The sequence below is a fragment of the Microcaecilia unicolor genome, chromosome 2 (assembly GCF_901765095.1).
Source record: "Microcaecilia unicolor chromosome 2, aMicUni1.1, whole genome shotgun sequence".
In the NCBI taxonomy this organism is placed as follows: Eukaryota; Metazoa; Chordata; class Amphibia; order Gymnophiona; family Siphonopidae; genus Microcaecilia; species Microcaecilia unicolor.
The window spans coordinates 334,972,175-334,991,119 of NC_044032.1; the positions used below are offsets into that span (position 1 = coordinate 334,972,175).

General features: G+C 46.8%; 1 protein-coding gene across 1 annotated transcript in view; it reads left to right on the forward strand.

Annotated features, from left to right (window-relative positions):
- The first annotated feature begins 1,838 nt into the window (after positions 1-1,838).
- The window catches only part of ZCCHC7 (zinc finger CCHC-type containing 7), a 746,336-nt gene continuing 729,229 nt past the window's right edge, over positions 1,839-18,945 (forward strand). Inside the window, exon 1 of the mRNA XM_030194364.1 lies at positions 1,839-1,877. The gene's annotated coding sequence lies outside the window, so the exon portion shown is untranslated. The remainder of the gene's footprint in view (positions 1,878-18,945) is intronic.

Genomic DNA, 18,945 nt, shown 5'->3' on the forward strand with positions numbered 1-18,945 from the left:
CACGAGTTCACCTTGGTTTTCAGTTTTCTTCCTACGGAATGAGCCCAGGCAGAAAGGTTCATGGGTTCATCCAGGCTCTCCTCTTTCTCCCTCTCTCCGGTCTCCTGCCACTCCATAGGCTCTACATCCAACCCCCTTTTCAGCTGTTCCTCGTGCACTTGATTATCCTCCAGGGGCCCCTCCCTTGCCTTGTCCGACCTCTCACCTGGGGCCTGCATTCCTGCCATTTTAGCGCGAGAAAAGGCTGCTTGGGGAAGGGGAACTTCAGCACTTCCCTCCCCAGCGTTCAAACATGCCACCACACAGAGTCCCCGCTGCGGAGCATCTGCTATCGCAGAGGTAACAGCTCTCAAATGCCAGCGTCACCCACATTAAAGCACGGTACCCCCATGCCGAAAAGAGAAAGGCAGGGACTCACTGAACAGCAGGTGTCTCTGGAGGAGAAGTAGAGTCCCACAGACGCAACAGCCTACTGCCTAACCGGCCGCTACAAAAGGAAAAAAAACATAAATGTTTTTAATCCCAGCCCAAATCATTCGCAAATGCCCGAGTCTTAAAACGCAGTCTCTGCAGTCGCTCCTTCTCTCACCTCCACGTCACTGCCCCTGGAGTAAGACCCCGGAGCGCAGCGATGTGAGAGGTGAGAGAAGGAGTGCCTGCAGAGACTGCGTTTTAAGACTCGGGCATTTGCGAATGATTTGGCCTGGGTTTAAAAACATTATCGCTTTTTTCCTTTTTGTAGCGGCTGCTGCTGCTCAACAGGAGAAGCAGCAGTGCCGGACAGCACTGGCAGCTGCGAGGGGGGGGGGGGAAGGGAGGGTCGCTGGACATGGGTGGCTGCAGGGGGGGCAGGGGGAGAGGAGGGTCGCTGGACATGGATGGCTGGAGGAGCAGGGGAGAGGGGGTCAGGGCTCACACTCACATACACTCTCTCACACACTCCCTGTCTATCTCACACACACACACAGACTCACACACTCTCTCACACAAACACACACACTCTGTCTCTCTACTTTCTGACAGACACACACATCGAGGAAAACCATGCTAGCGCCCATTTCATTTGTGTCAGAAACGGGCCTTTTTTACTAGTATGGATATAAAATTCAAAGTCCTACATCAAAACCGTACAAACTATAGAGTACGGTTCTGGTTACATCTGCGGTGCAAAATCTGGATTCTCCACAAGCTACCACGCCTTTTGATACAAGTTTCTTAATTACCCAGAAACGCTGCGTCACAACAGCCCTTGAAACTAACGAAATTTGTATTTTTTTTAAACAGTATTATACCACTTTTATTTGAAATTTGCAAAGCAGTTGTAAACATTCTGCAATAAAATCCAAATTTGGTTGTACTCAAAAGAAGCGACATTCATGGGATGTCAGCTTCTAATTTGTTTAATAACCTATTTTACAACACGTAGTAGAACTCAATCCCCATCACGATATCACCACTGAACCATATTGAATTAAATAACTTTGCTTTTTAAACAAAATAAAGTATTTCCCTACATATTGTATATGGCCAAATCTCTCTCCCTTACTTCAGCTTCTCGCAAACATATCATATGCAGTATAATAAAATCCGCCAGCAACTTCCTGAGTGCTTGCAAAAATAGCAATATAGCATTATGGGTAATGTAGTCCTGGGAACACTGGCTACACGTTCTTAATCGAATAATGGCGCGAAAGGAAGACCTCTTCTAATTCTTAGCTTGCCCTGGGTTGCAATGTAAGTTCTTCTGTTGAGAATCTGTGGCACGTGCAGTCTACGTATGCACGGCGCACTTCCTGTTGGCGTCCGATGTTTTTTTTTTTTTTTTGGTGTCGCCTCATGTGGTTCCGGGTGGCTGGCTGTAGGATCTCCCACTCGCAGTGAGTAGGTAGCAGCAGAGCTCTGTAATGAAGTAGAGAAAGAACTGACCCCGAGAGTGTTCTAACCCGGTGAAAATAATCCTCAAAGTCCAGGCCCGCTGTGACACCGCTAGGTCCGATGTCAGCTTAGTTTGTCCCTGTGTAGTAGAAGCAGTGGCATAATAAATTAGGGGTGACCCTCGCGCTGGTTAAGTGGTGCCGAAATTCATCGTTGGTGAGGCCGCTGAGGTGTGCGTTTCTTCCTCCCCTCTGCCCGGCGCTGCGGCACTGAGTCGAAACTAGATTCTTAGCTTCTCTACTCTTCGAAACATGTGGATCCGGTGCATTAGTTCGTCGCTTTCGGGCGGCATTGACCTGCCTCTCGTGGAGGCTGTTACCAGTCTGTAGTACCTAACATAATAGAAAGTAAGTTTGCTTATTGGTAACGTTAGGATAATTTAGTTACACACATGGATGATGCGATTCTGTAGATCCAGGCAGGACCACTCTCCTAGAGTCTAGGAAAAAAAAAACTTCCTATGGATTGTGCGGGTTCTAAATGTTTTAAATAAATGTATTGGGTAGGTGATTTATTTTGTTGTTTAAGTCGAATTTTCAGGTAAAAAACTGGACAAGCAGGATAGAATCAGCTATACAAGTGGGTAACTTCCAAGCTGAGGGTGCAAGGCAACCCTGGTCTTACCACACATGAATGCTATGGTAGCTTGAAGTCAGACAAAGATAAGAACATAAGAATAGCCATACTGGGCCAGACCAATGGCCCAACTAGCCCAGTATCCCTGCTTCCAACAGTGGTCAATCCAGGTCACAAGTACCTGGCAGAAACCCAATTAGCCACATTCCATGCTACCAATCCTGGGGCAAGCAGTAGCTTCCTCAGTGTCCATCTCAATAAGACTATGTTAACATGACTAATTCTTAACCTAAATGATACTGTTAAAAATGAACTTGAGGAAGATCTGCCCTGGACTTCTTTCTGCAAGGGTCCCTTCTGCCATCCCGTACCCTTTTCCCCAATATAAATAAAAATTAAATAAAAATAAACATGTGGTCTGGTAGTCTTGTGGCCCCCTTCTCCCTTTCCCAAAAATATCCCTGGAAGTGTAGTGGGTGTCCACCATAGTAGAGATGAGTAGATGACGGCAGAAAAAGACTTGCACGGTCCATCCAGTCAGCCCAACAAGATAACTCATATGTGCTACTTTTTGTGTATACCCTACTTTGATTTGTACCTGTGCTCTTCAGGGCACAGACCATATAAGTCTGCCCAGCACTATCCCCACCTCCCAACCACCAGCCCTGCCTCCCAACCACCGGCTCTGGCACAGACCGTATAAGTCTGCCCAAAACTCCTGTCCCCAATTTTAAAAGAAAAAAAAATTCCTAGTGTCTAATGGCACCCCTCTCAACTCTCTTCCCCCCCCTCCACCTCAGAAGAGTCAGGAGCAATGACCACTTGCTGCTGCCTGCACTTCCATCTTCAAAATGGCAGTGTTCTGCCCCATATGATACATCTTGGGATGCAACCAGGATGGGGTTAGTCTACCATATAAGGAATGTTTCCCTTGTGTCGGTGGTTCCTAAACCTGGTCCTGGAGGCACCCCAGCCAGTCAGATTTTCAGGATGTCCACAATGAATATGCATGAGAGAAATTTCCATGCACTGCCTCCACTGCATGCAGTTCTTGGGAACCACTGCCTTATGTTGCAAACTAAACCCGCCTGATGCATTGCATCGCCATTTTGAAGACGGTGCTGAAGGCAGGAGCATGTCGGCATTGCTCCTTCCTCTTTTGACGTACAGGTCTGGAAGGGTTATGGGAGGGGTGCCACACCAGAGATTTTTGTTTTAAAATTGGGGAGGGGTGATACTAGACCACCAGTGACTTTTGTGTCGATGGAGGTCAGTGGGGGGCACTAGACCACCAGGGAATATGTTTTACTGTTGAGAAGGAAGCTGCTAGACTGAAATAGGAGCCCTGCAGAAAGCTGGGTTGGGGTGCTGCCAGTTTGTATGTTGTTTTTTTCTTTAATGTCACCCTTCCTGTTGGTGTCTGAGTCAGTCACTACTCGGCACTGACAGGAAAGGTGACATTTATCAATAAGCTGCAGATCACTGGAGCGATTTTAATGTGGTAGTAATTTGCATGCTCATTTATTATAGCATGCTGTGGTAGAATGTGGGCTATACTACAATGCTTTCTGCATGATCCCCAGAAACTGATTTGTTCCTGGTCCTGTCATGTTATTTTTTTACTGTAAAATGTCTGCTGTCCAGTTGAACTTTGTCATGCTTAGGGTAGCTGCGGTGGTGGACTACAATTACAGGTGATGGCTTTTGTGTGACCCGAGGCAAAAGAGTAGTTTCTGACGTGGTTAGCTGTAGGACATTGGGGAATGTGATTGTCTAGAGATCTCAGCATTTGTGAACAGATCTTACTTGCTACATTGGTGGCAGATAGTTTTAACCCATGTGCTACTATTTCACCTAGTCATCTTGAATAGCAGTGATATCAAGTGAGGTAAGCTGGTTCTATGAATCCTGATCAAGTGGTTTAAATACGGCTTTAGTAGTTGTGCCAAGGGACCTGTTCCCACGAAGAAATATTAGTTATATAGGTGATCTTATTAAAGAAGGCTTTTTCCAAGATGATGATGATTGGAAATTGCAGTGCTAGAATTTTAGAAATGATGCAGGAATCTGTAAGGCAGCCTTTCAGCAAAGACACAAAGCGAGGAAAGAAATGTGCTGTCATATCAGTAATATATTGTGAGGCAGGATTTGGAACACTGGAGCAGCTGTAGAGGATTTGGCTTGACCCGACTTCAGGTCTTGGAGTTGTACAAGAGACGCACAAAAGCCTGCCTGCAGTTTGGAACATTGAAGGACTGTAGCCACAAAATTTTGTCAGGTTTTAGAGAGAGAGGTTTTACGCTCTGCTTTTTCAACAAAGTGACTGTTGAGTACATAAGTATTGCCATACTGGGAGAGACCGAAGGTTCATCAAGCCCAGCATCCTGTTTCCAACAGTGGCCAATCCAGGTTACAAGTACCTGGCAAAATCCCCAAACAGTACAATACATTTTATGCTTCTTATCATAGAAATAAGCAGTGGATTGTCCCCAAGTCCATTTTAATAATGGCTTATGGACTTTTCTTTTAGGAAGCTATCCAAACCGTGTTTAAACCATGCTAAGCTAACTGGCTTTTACTACATTTTCTGGCAGTGAATTCCAGAGTTTAATTACACATTGAGTGAAGAAAGATTTTCTCTGATATATTTTAAATTTACTATGTAGCTTCATTGTGTGCCCCCTAGTCCTAGTATTTTTGGAAAGAGTAAACAAGCAATTCACGTCTACCCGTTTCACTCCACTTAGTATTTTTGGAAAGAGTAAACAAGCAATTCACATCCAGTCAATATTTTATAGACTTGTATCGTATTTCCCCTCAGCTGTCTTTTTTCCAAGCTAGCTGCTTTAGCCTTTCCTCATAGGGAAGTCATCCCATCCCCTTTATCATTTTCGTCACCCTTCTCTGTAACTTTTCTAATTCCACTATATCTTTTTTGAGATGTGGCCAGAATTGCACACAGTGTTCAAGGTGCAATTGCACCATGGAGTGATACAAAGGCATTATAACGTCCTCATTTTTGTTTTCCATTCCTTTCCTAATAATACCTAACATTCTATTTTCTTTCTTAGTCGCTACCACCTCACACTGAGCAGAGGCTTTCAACGTATCATCAACAATGATGCGTAAATCCCTTTCCTGGTTGGTGACTCCTAATGAGATTACTAAAGGTTAAAAAAACCCAAAACTGAAACTTCCAAAAAGCTAATGATTACGACTGATTGGATCTTTACTGGGCCTGTTAATCTGGGATGTTTCTCATGTTCATAAATGTTCTTTAAATAAAAGTTCAAATATCTTCCCATAGATGGATAGCATATTGCTGTGAACTACTGCCAAAATAGTAGTTTTTTATGTGCCTATTTTTTATCAGTTTTTCATTCAAATTTTGTTATTGCATGTATCATTTTTTTTACAGTAATAGAGAAATGGGGTATAATGGTTAGTTTGAACTGTAACTGTGGGTTTTTGTAGTTCAGTATCAAATCTGTAACTCATGAGATGCGGCAAGCCTAACAAAACATGATCAACATAAATGTGTAGGTTGGTAGTATTCCATACAGTGATAATTTCATCATTGAGGCCTTTTAGGCGATCACAACTTTAATATTATGCCACTTCTCAGCACATTCTTGACATAATGAGTTCTATGTTTGTTTATGTTTATTAAGTACTTGATTCTGATCTCAGCAGTATACAATCCAATAAAAGCAAATGTAAAGGAAAGGAATGTCATAGGCTTACCACACAGCATAGATACCAAAACTAGAACTAAAGCAAAAACAAAATCCTATTTTCTCATCTTGATTGCTGAAGTGCCGCAGGTCAACTGGGTCCACCCTTGGTCAGTTTTAACTGAATACCAAATGCCAGTTCAAAGACGTGAGCTTTTAGGAGGGATTTGAATTTAGAAAAATATAATTCAGACCACAGATAAGGGTTCTAGTCCATGATTGGTTTGAATCCTAATGTTCTACAACTTGATAATGTTCTACAACTTGAAATGTTAGGGAAGGAATTCTCCATCTTGACAAGGCCTTGGTGCTTTAACTCTGTCTTTTAATTTGTTAGAACACATTTCTCTGGATTTCTGTTCATGTAAAGTACTCCCCCTTCGGTGCTTACACTTAAGCTAAAACAGCAAGAGAACTCTGCTCAGTTTTCACCAAGCTAAAATGGGTTCTCTTGTGAACCCTCAGTGGAATTGGAGAATCATGGGGGGGAAGTGGGGAGACAGAAGAATTGTGGTTGTAGTCGTAGTACTGGAAATGGTGGACATGCTGAAGAGAAAAAAATATATATATATATTTTAAATTTGTCTATATTATCTGAAAAAAAAGTATTTGTGAGCTATATGTCAGGAGACTAAGGGGTTCTTTTACCAAGCTACGGTAAAAGTTGGCCTTAGTGTGCCTTAAAGTGGGTTTTTCCTGTGTGCTAAGACTATTTTTGCTGCAGCTGCAAAATGGCCGATTTCTATTTCTTTTCAACTAATAGCCGTGCGCTAATGTTCCCATTAGCATACGGCCATTAAAAAAAAAAAAACTGCAGAAGTACTTACCAACACCTGTTTTCTCCGAGGACAAGCAGGCTGCTTGTTCTCACTGATGGGTGACGTCCACGGCAGCCCCTCCAATCGGAATCTTCACTAGCAAAAGCCTTTGCTAGCCCTCGCGCGCCGATGCGCACCGCGCATGCGCGGCCGTCTTCCCGCCCGAAACCGGCTCGTGCCGGCCAGTCTTCTTTTGTCCGTGCTCGATACGGTCGTGTTTCGCCGTTCATGCCCCGGAAAGTTGACCTCGCACGTCGTTTTTGACTCGTTTCTTCAGAGAAAGTTTGAGAAAGTGTTTCGGGAGGGCCCTTTTTGGTTTTTCCCTTCCCGTATTTCGAGCTTTTCGCCCCGGTAAGTTTTCTTTCATCGTTGGGGTAGGCCTTAGTTAGGCCTCGGTCGAGATTTTCTTCTCCCTATTTTTGTGGTGCCAATTTTCGCCATTTCGAGTTTTGATCTTGCCGGCGTGAGTTTTCCGCCCATGACATCGAAGCCTTCCAGCGGCTTCAAGAAGTGCACCCAGTGCGCCCGGGTAATCTCGCTCACTGACAGGCACGCGTCGTGTCTTCAGTGTCTGGGGGCTGGGCACCACCCTCAGGCCTGTAGTCTGTGTTCTCTTTTACAAAAGCGGACTCAGGTAGTGAGGTTAGCCCAGTGGAACATTTTGTTCTCGGGCTCTTCGTCGGCATCGGCACCGGGGGTATCGAGTGCATCGACGTCCTCAGCGTCCAGACCTTCATCCTCGGCCGCCAGTGCATCGAGTGTATCGAGGCATCGACCCTCTGCATCGGCGCTGAGACATCGGACGACTGTATCGACGTCGGTGGTACCGGGACCTCGTCTGCTGATGTCGTCGGACGGTGGTGCTTCGTCTGGAGTGCAGGTGAGGGCTGTCCATTCCCCTGCTGGTGGCGGTGAGCCTTCGGGTGGGTCTCCCCCTACCCTGAGGGCTCCTGCGGTACAGCCCCCCCGAGACCGACCCTCTTCGGTCTCGGCCCCGAGGAAGAGACGGTTGGATTCTACGTCCTCCTCGTCGGTGCCAGGAAGCTCCGGTGACGTGCTTCGTTCCAAAAAATCGAAGAAGCATCATCACCGGTCCCCTTCCCGTGTCGGCACCGAGAGCTCTGGGTCGCCGAGGGAGTCGGCACCCAGCAGGCATCGGCACCGAGAGGACCGCTCACCCTCTGTCCAAGAGGTGTCGATGCGCTCCACTCTGGACAGCCCGGAACAGCCTCCACGCCCGGAACAGACTCTGACGTCGACGCCTGCATCGACCTCCATGCCTTTTTATGCAGCCGCTCTGAATGAGAGCCTCCGGGCCGTTCTCCCAGAGATCCTGGGAGTGCTGTTGCGCCCTACCCCTCCGGTACCAGGGGTGCTTGCGCCACCGGTACCGTCGAGCATGGCGCCGGCTGGTCCATCGCCCGGGGTGAGGTCTCCGGCGTCGGTGCGACTGCGGTCGCCTCCCAGGAAGGCTCCCCGACTACGTCGGCGGAGGGAGCTTCGCCGGTGCGGGCGAGGGAGTCTACCTCTCGACGCCCCCACCGTGGCCGTGGTTCCACGGAGTCGAGCCGGGCACGGTTGCAGACACAGGTTTGTGAACTTGTGTCTGACACCGAGGGTGAGGCCTCGTGGGAAGAGGAGGAAGACATCAGAAATTTCTCTGACGAGGAGTCTGAGGGTCTTCCTTCTGATCCCACTCCCTCTCCTGAAAGACAGCTTTCTCCTCCCGAGAGTCTGTCTTTCGCTTCCTTTGTCCGGGAGATGTCTACGGCCATCCCCTTCCCGGTGGTTGTGGAGGACGAGCCCAGGGCTGAAATGTTTGAGCTCCTGGACTATCCTTCTCCACCTAAGGAAGCGTCCACAGTACCCATGCATCATGTCCTAAAAAAGACATTGCTGGCGAACTGGACCAAGCCATTAACTAATCCCCACATTCCCAAGAAGATTGAGTCCCAGTACCGGATCCATGGGGACCCAGAGCTGATGCGCACTCAGTTGCCTCACGACTCTGGAGTTGTGGATTTGGCCCTAAAGAAGGCCAAGAGTTCTAGAGAGCATGCTTCGGCGCCCCCGGGCAAGGACTCTAGAACCTTGGACTCCTATGGGAGGAAGGCCTACCATTCTTCTATGCTCGTGGCCAAAATTCAGTCCTACCAGCTCTACACGAGCATACACATGCGGAACAATGTGCGGCAGTTGGCGGGCTTGGTGGATGCGCTCCCCCCTGAGCAAGCCAAGCCTTTTCAGGAGGTGGTCAGGCAGCTGAAGACGTGCAGAAAATTCCTGGCCAGAGGGGTGTATGACACCTTTGATGTTGCGTCCAGGGCCGCTGCTCAAGGTGTGGTGATGCGCAGACTCTCATGGCTGCGTGCCTCCGACCTGGAGAATAGAATCCAGCAGCGGATTGCGGACTCGCCTTGCCGTGCGGATAATATTTTTGGAGAGAAAGTCGAACAGGTGGTAGAGCAGCTCCACCAGCGGGACACCGCATTCGACAAGTTCTCCCGCCGGCAGCCTTCAGCCTCTACCTCTACAGGTAGAAGATTTTTGGGGGGAAGGAAGACTGTTCCCTACTCTTCTGGTAAGCTTAGGTACAATCCTCCTTCTCGACAGCCTGCGGCCCAGGCTAAGCCCCAGCGCGCTCGCTCTCGTCAGCAGCGTGCGCCTCAGCAAGGCCCCTCGGCTCCCCAGCAAAAGCAAGGGACGAGCTTTTGACTGGCTCCAGCAGAGCATAGCCGACATCCAAGTGTCTGTGCCGGGCGACCTGCCAATCGGAGGGAGGTTGAAAGCTTTTCACCAAAGGTGGCCTCTCATAACCTCCGATCAGTGGGTTCTTCAAATAGTCCGGCAAGGATACACCCTCAATTTGGCCTCAAAACCTCCAAATTGTCCACCGGGAGCTCAGTCTTACAGCTTCCAGCACAAGCAGGTACTTGCAGAGGAACTCTCTGCCCTTCTCAGCGCCAATGCGGTCGAGCCCGTGCCATCCGGGCAGGAAGGGCTGGGATTCTATTCCAGGTACTTCCTTGTGGAAAAGAAAACAGGGGGGATGCGTCCCATCCTAGACCTAAGGGCCCTGAACAAATATCTGGTCAAAGAAAAGTTCAGGATGCTTTCCCTGGGCACCCTTCTTCCCATGATTCAGGAAAACGATTGGCTATGCTCTCTCGACTTGAAGGATGCCTACACACACATCCCGATACTGCCAGCTCACAGACAGTATCTGCGATTTCAGCTGGGCACACGTCACTTCCAGTACTGTGTGCTACCCTTTGGGCTCGCCTCTGCGCCCAGGGTGTTCACAAAGTGCTTGGCTGTAGTAGCAGCGGCACTTCGCAGGCTGGGGGTGCACGTGTTCCCATATCTCGACGATTGGCTGGTGAAGAACACATCCGAGGCAGGAGCCCTGCAGTCCATGCAGATGACTATTCGCCTCCTGGAGCTACTGGGGTTTGTGATAAATTATCCAAAGTCCCATCTTCTCCCAGTGCAGAAACTCGAATTTATAGGAGCTCTGCTGGATTCTCGGACGGCTCGCGCCTATCTCCCAGAGGCGAGAGCCAACAACTTGTTGTCCCTCGTCTCACGGGTGCGAGCGTCACAGCAGATCACAGCTCGGCAGATGTTGAGATTGCTGGGCCACATGGCCTCCACAGTTCATGTGACTCCCATGGCCCGCCTTCACATGAGACCTGCCCAATGGACCCTAGCTTCCCAGTGGTTTCAGGCTGCTGGGGATCTAGAAGACGTGATCCACCTGTCCACGAGTTTTCTCAAATCCCTGTATTTGTGGACGATTTGGTCCAATTTGACTCTGGGACGTCCTTTCCAAATTCCTCAGCCACAAAAAGTGCTGACCACGGATGCGTCTGTCCTGGGGTGGGGAGCTCATGTCGATGGGCTTCACACCCAAGGAAGCTGGTCCCTCCAGGAACGCGATCTGCAGATCAATCTTCTGGAGCGATCTGGAACGCTCTGAAGGCTTTCAGAGATCGGCTGTCCCACCAAATTATCCAAATTCAGACAGACAACCAGGTTACCATGTACTACGTCACCGGATCTCGCCCCCTGTGTCAGGAAGCCGTCAGCATGTGGCTCTGGGCTCGCCGTCACGGCATGGTGCTCCAAGCCACATATCTGGCAGGCGTAAACAACAGTCTGGCCGACAGGTTGAGCAGGATTATGCAACCTCACGAGTGGTCGCTCAATTCCCGTGTAGTGCGACAGATCTTCCAGGTGTGGGGCACCCCCTTGGTAGACCTCTTCGCATCTCGAGCCAACCACAAAGTCCCTCAGTTCTGTTCCAGGCTTCAGGCCCACGGCAGACTGGCATCAGATGCCTTCCTCCTGGACTGGAGGGAGGGTCTGCTGTATGCTTATCCTCCCATACCTCTGGTGGGGAAGACTTTGTTGAAACTCAAGCAAGACCGAGGCACCATGATTCTGATTGCTCCTTTTTGGCCGCGTCAGATCTGGTTCCCTCTTCTTCTGGATTTGTCCTCCGAAGAACCGTGGAGATTGGAGTGTTTTCCGACCCTCATCACGCAGGACGAAGGGGCGCTTCTGCATCCCAACCTCCGGTCCCTGGCTCTCACGGCCTGGATGTTGAGAGCGTAGACTTTGCCTCTTTGGGTCTGTCAGAGGGTGTCTCCCGCATCTTGCTTGCTTCCAGGAAAGATTCCACTAAGAGGAGTTACTTCTTTCTATGGAGGAGGTTTGCCGTCTGGTGTGACAGCAAGGCCCTAGATCCTCGCTCCTGTCCTACACAGACCCACCCTGCTTGAATACCTTCTGCACTTGTCTGAGTCTGGTCTCAAGACCAACTCTGTAAGGGTTCACCTTAGTGCAATCAGTGCATACCATTACCGTGTGGAAGGTAAGCCGATCTCAGGACAGCCTTTAGTTGTTCGCTTCATGAGAGGTTTGCTTTTGTCAAAGCCCCCTGTCAAGCCTCCTACAGTGTCATGGGATCTCAATGTCGTTCTCACCCAGCTGATGAAACCTCCTTTTGAGCCACTGAATTCCTGCCATCTGAAGTACTTGACCTGGAAGGTCATTTTTTTGGTGGCAGTTACTTCAGCTCGTAGAGTCAGTGAGCTTCAGGCCCTGGTAGCCCAGGCCCCTTACACCAAATTTCATCATAACAGAATAGTCCTCCGCACTCACCCTAAGTTCTTGCCTAAGGTTGTGTCGGAGTTCCATCTGAACCAGTCAATTGTCTTGCCAACATTCTTTCCCCGTCCTCATTCCTGCCCTGTTGAACGTCAGCTGCACACATTGGACTGCAAGAGAGCATTGGCCTTCTATCTGGAGCGGACACAGCCCAACAGACAGTCAGCCCAATTGTTTGTTTCTTTTGATCCCAACAGGAGGGGAGTGGCTGTGGGAAAACGCACCATATCCAATTGGCTAGCAGATTGCATTTCCTTCACTTACGCCTAGGCTGGGCTGGCTCTTGAGGGTCATGTCACGGCTCATAATGTTAGAGCCATGGCAGCGTCGGTAGCCTACTTGAAGTCAGCCACTATTGAAGAGATTTGCAAAGCTGCGACGTGGTCATCTGTCCACACATTCACATCTCATTACTGCCTGCAGCAGGATACCCGACGCGACAGTCGGTTCGGGCAGTCAGTGCTTCAGAATCTGTTCGGGGTTTAGAATCCAACTCCACCCCCCTAGGCCCATGTTTGTTCTGTTCCAGGCTGCACTCTCAGTTAGTTGGTAAATTTTTTAGGTCAATCTCAGTTATGTCCTCGCCGTTGCGAGGCCCAATTGACCATGGTTGTTGTTTTGAGTGAGCATGGGGGCTAGGGATACCCCATCAGTGAGAACAAGCAGCCTGCTTGTCCTCGGAGAAAGCGAATGCTACATACCTGTAGAAGGTATTCTCCGAGGACAGCAGGCTGATTGTTCTCACAAACCCGCCCGCCTCCCCTTTGGAGTTGTGTCTTCCCTAGTCTTTGTCTTGCTACATATGAGACTGGCCGGCACGAGCCGGTTTCGGGCGGGAAGACGGCCGCGCATGCGCGGTGCGCATCGGCGTGCGAGGGCTAGCAAAGGCTTTTGCTAGTGAAGATTCCGATTGGAGGGGCTGCCGTGGACGTCACCCATCAGTGAGAACAATCAGCCTGCTGTCCTCGGAGAATACCTTCTACAGGTATGTAGCATTCGCTTTATAGGCAGTAAGGATTCCTACAGTAATCCTGCGGTATGTGGACGCGCTAAGTGATTAGTGCTGGAATACACACTCTCTGTCTCCAGGCGCGCCCCTCCACAAAAAAATAAATACTATTTTTTGGTGTGCGGGTAGTGTACATTCATTGGGAACTAAAAGGGATTAAAAGGGATATCAGACCATCAATTATTTAAGAAGTTTTTAAAGACATTCCTATTTACGCAAGCCTACTCCATAACGAACTCCTCCTTTTGACTCTCCCATTGTAGTTTGAAGTGGGTCTCTAACCCAATTGCACTTGTTGGACAGTTTTTCCTTCCTATGTATTTTCTGTGAATTCATCCCAGCTCTGTCATCCTATGTTTCTACCTTTCTTTCTTTTATTGTAATTTTTCTTGAACTACTGTACTCCACATTGTGCCTGCGCTTGTGGGAAAATGTGGGATAGAAATGCACTAAAATAAAATAAAAATATATTAAATTCAGTAGTATGTGTTGATGTAACCAGCATTGTCAGTGGGCTAATGTGTATTCTGAAAGGGGTATGCAGATGAATGAGTGGAGAAGTGAAAGACTTGGATGGGTGAGTTCCGGAACCTGCATAGGTGATTTGTTGTACATCATATGATTATCTGTAAATAAAAGGAATGAAATGTCATAAAGGAAGTACATTTTTGTGAAATAGTTAAAATTAATGCCAAGAAGTGCAGAGTGATGTACTTGGGGTGCAGAAATCCAAAGAGATGTACCAGATAGGAGAAGAGAGGAAATTCATAGGTACAGCTCAGGAAAGGGACCTTGGGGTGATGGTGTCCAAGGATCTCAAGGTGACAAAACAATGTGACAGTGCGGTGGCCATGGCCAGAAGGATGCTAGGCTGCATAGAGAGGGGTATAACCAGCAGAAGAAAAGAGGTGGTGAGGCCCCACTTGGAGTATTGCGTTCAGTTTTGGAGGCTATATCTTGCTAAGAACAAAAAAAGACGAGGGCGGTTCAGAGAAAAGTGACCAAAATGGTATAGGGTTTCCATCGCAAAACGTATGAGGAGAGACCTGAGGATCCGAACACGTATACCCTGGAGGAAAGGAGAGAAAGGTGAGATGATACAGACATTCAACTATTTGAAAGGTATTAATTTACAAACAAACCTTTTCCAGAGACGGGAAGGTGGTAGAACTAGAGGACATAAACTGAGGTTGCGGGGGAAGGGGGACACTCAGGATTAATGTCAGGAAGTATTTTTTCACTGAGAGGGTGGTAGATACCAGGAATGCCCTCCCACAGGAGGTGGTGGGGATGAAAACTAACGGAATTCAAAAATGTGTGGGATAAACACAAAGGAAGCCTGTATAGAAGGTGTGGAACCAAACAAGCTTAACGGTGATTAGATTTCAAGACCAGTAATTGAGAAGAGAAGCCAGTGCTGGGCAGACTTCTACAGTTTGTGTCCTGAAAACGGCAAGCACAAATCAAGACCAAGTATACATATCATACCTTATACTATGAGGTTATCTCGTTGGGCAGACTGGATGGACCGTACAGGTCTCTTATTTGTTGGCATCTACTAACTCCAGAACACAGACACCTAGGCAGTACTCTCTCTACTAACTGTTGCTACCAAAAGTCTTAGTGAAGGTAATATGATAGTGTCTTTTGTGTACAGTTGCTAGGGCTTCCTCACTGTCTATAAGAAACAGGTTCTGTGATTTGAGATGGTCCTTCATTTTGATGTATTTATTTGGTTTTAGCTCTGGTTGTAGAAGGAAAATAGGGAAGTTTGGTATTTCTCTAACAGAGAGAAACTGACATACTGGTTTATGACCAAGGGTCTTTTATATATCTGAGCTAAGCGAGTGTGCGTGAGGCAACACAAGATGGATGGCTAAAGGCCTACCATATCCTGCATTTAATATATGAATTTAGACCTTCCTGTCATGCCTTGTTAGAGATTGCTCATTGTTGAGTATTACTACATGATTTGGGAATTATCTGATGCTCAAAAAAATATATTAGATATTACCATTTTGTCTGCTTGACCCTGTAGAAAATGTGGTTTTTAAAATTTGTGTTTTTATTTCTAGAATTTAGAATTAAATAAGTATACACTTGGTTGGTAAGAAATACAGGAAAAGTAAAGCAAATTCATATTCCAGAACAAAGGAGAAAACAAAGAAATTTCTCATACAAATCCTGTAACTAAATACTACAAAGGGAGGGGCAGAAAAACTTACAAGAGGAATCATAAAGAAATAATCATTTTGAATAAGAAAAAGGCATCTAGTGATCTAATCTGAGTAATAATGGAAGGCAGATTTAAGGTATGGCACTGGGCGAGCTGTCTGAAGATGACACGGGGCATTTATCACTTTAGGAAAATTACAAACAAATGGATTATGACAAATGTACGTCATATTCTTATATTTAACAAAACATTTGCATGGAGATTTCATAAGAAATAATACCCCAATTTGCAGAACTCTGGGCCTCATAATTAGAAGTTGTTTTCTCCTTCTTTGAGTAGTGCTAGCTACATCAGTCAAAAACCACAGCACAGCAGGGTCAGGGGATTTCCTTTTCTTTGGGGGGGGGGGGGGGGGGAGCCAGTTTGATATCCATGGTTAAGGGGCCCTTTTACTAAGGTGCGCTGAAAAATGGCCTGCGGTAGTGTAGGTGTGGGTTTTGGGCACGCGCAGAATAATTTTTCAGCGCACCTGTGAAAAAGGACTTCTTAAATTTATTTGCCGAAAATGGACGTGTGGCAATATCAAAATTGCCGTGTGTCCATTTTGGGTCTGAGACCTTACCACGCGGTAACTGTGCAGTAATGACCTACATGCGCCAAATGCCACTTGGCGCGTGTTCGATATGCGTGGTAGAAAATAAAAATTATTTGCCAGGCTTATCGGACGTGCGCCAAAAATGAAATTACTGCAAGAGCCACGCGGTAGCTCCATTTTGGCATGCGTTGGGCACGCTTAGATGCTTATGCGGCTTAGTAAAAGGGCCCCTAAGGCTACCTACACCACCTTCCAGCATTTCCACAATTGAGGATAAAATTGGACTAGGTCCTGTGATTATTATTATTATTTTTTTTTTTTGGAAGATGTTTTTTATATCCCTAATCTGGTTTGGGCAAGAGAAGGACTGGAATAAGTATATTGCATGGTCAGACCACCCTTTGCTAAGTTCTAAGGGGACTGGATTTTAATGAATGAGTTATCCTGCCTAGTACTCAGTTCTTGAAGCCTGGAAAAACATCCTTCTTGAGGTCCTGGGATGGCGAACTGCTTGCTTATACACGCCCTTACCTCTTGGCAATCCTGGTAGGCCATGATGGTAAGAATAATTGCCAATCTTGAATACTAGTTTTAAACCAGGGAATAGACTTCTGATGTAAGAATTCTCTTTCTAGGAGAAATCTTTAAAAGGAAATCAGTCCTACTAATCATGCTTAAAACAGAACACTTAGGCCTTGCTGACAGGGAAACAGTTTAGGGGCCAATGAAATTGGTGAAACTGAAGAGTAGCAAATCACCTGGATCGGATGGTATTAATCCTAGAGTACTGATAGAACTGAAAAATGAACTTGCGGAGCTACTGTTAGTGATATGCAATTTATCCTTAAAATCGAGCGTGGTACCGGAAGATTGGAGGGTGGCCAATGTAACGCCGATTTTCAAAAAAGGTTCCAGGGGAGATCCGGGAAATTATAGACCGGTGAGTCTGACGTCGGTACTGGGGAAAATGGTAGAGGCTATTATTAAAAACAAAATTAGAGAGCACATCCGAAGACATGGATTACTGAGACCAAGTCAGCATGGCTTTAGTGTGGGGAAATCTTGCCTGACCAATTTACTTCAATTCTTTGAAGGAGTAAACAAACGTGGACAAAGGGGAGCCGGTTGATATTGTGTATCTGGATTTTCAAAAGGCGTTTGACAAGGTGACTCATGAAAGGCTACAGAGGAAATTGGAGGGTCATGGGATAGGAGGTAATGTCCTATTGTAGATTAAAAACTGGTTGAAGGATAGGAAACAGAGGGTGGGGTTAAATGGGCAGTATTCACAATGGAGAAGGGTAGTTAGTGGGGTTCCTCAGGGGTCAGTGCTAGGACCGCTGCTCTTTAATATATTTATAAATGATTTAGAGATGGGAGTAACTAGCGAGGTAATTAAATTTGCTGGTGACACAAAGTTATTCAAAGTCGTTAATTCGAGAGAGGATTGTGAAAAATGACAGAAGGACCTTACGAGACTGGGAGGCTAAATGGCAGATGATGTTTAATGTGAGCAAGTGTAAGGTCATGCATGGGGGAAAAAAGAACCCAAATTATAGCTACATCATGCAAGGTTTCACTTTAGGAGTTACGGACCAAGAAAGGGATCTGGGTGTCGTCGTTGATAATACACTGAAACCTTCTGCTCAGTGTGCTGCTGCGGCTAGGAAAGCGAATAGAATGTTGGGTATTATTAGGAAAGGTATAGAAAACAGGTGTGAGGATGTTATAATGCCGTTGTATCGTTCCATGGTGCGACCGCACCTTTGAGTATTGTGTCCAATTCTGGTCTCCGCATCTCAAGAAAGATATAGTGGAATTGGAAAAGGTGCAGCGAAGGCGAAGAAAATGATAGCAGGGATGGGGCGACTTCCCTGTGAAGAAAGACTAAGGAGGCTAGGGCTTTTCAGTTTGGAGAAGAGACGGCTGAGGGGAGACATGATAGAGGTATATAAAATAATGAGTGGAGTGGAACAGGTGGATGTGAAGCGTCTGTTCACGCTTTCCAAAAATAGTAGGACTAGGGGGCATGCGATAAAACTACAGTGTAGTACATTTAAAACAAATAGGAGAAAAGTTTTCTTCACCCAACGCGTAATTAACCTCTGTAATTCGTTGCCAGAGAATGTGGTGAAGGCGGTTAGCTTGGTAGAGTTTAAAAAGGGTTTGGACGGTTTCCTAAAGGACGAGTCCATAGACTGCTACTAAATGGACTTGGGAAAAATCCACAATTTTGGGAATAACATGTATAGAATGTTTGTATGTTTGGGAAGCTGCCAGGTGCCCTTGACCTGGATTGGCAGCTGTCGGGGACAGGATGCTGGGCTTGATGGGCCTTTGGTCTTTCGCCAATATGGCATTACTTATGTACTTAAAATTAGGCCCCCTTGTGCTGCTACTCTGAGGTGTGGATTTTTGATTGAGTTCATAGCTGCAACTGCATTATCAGAGCTCTGTGCTGCATGGGCCTGTAAAAAATGGGGTCTCTACCAATGTGTGTTATTTCACAACCAGAGGGAGTATGGTCGTGTCCACAACTGAAGAAATACTTCCATTAAAGCTAGCATGATTTGCATAGTCTCTGTAACACATATTGATAGACTGTGGTTTTCAGAAGTAAATATGTTTATCTGTGGGGTGCACCAGAACTAGAGTGACAATATGTAAGGAGGAAACAGAAACTTTTCTGACAGATTGGTAAACAATGGACGCTAAGGCAGGAGTTCAATTAGAATTCCTTCCCACTTTAAGACAGCACTGTGCTACTCAGTCTCCAGCTGGTTTTTCATATATGACTGCAGCCTTTGGAAATACAGTGCTTTCAGAGCCATGACCAGGAGATCTTCTGAGGCAGATTTAGCCTCTGGTACTGTTTTACACATTGGGGAATCCTGTGTTAAAATTCTACTACCAAACTTATCAGAGAGTCA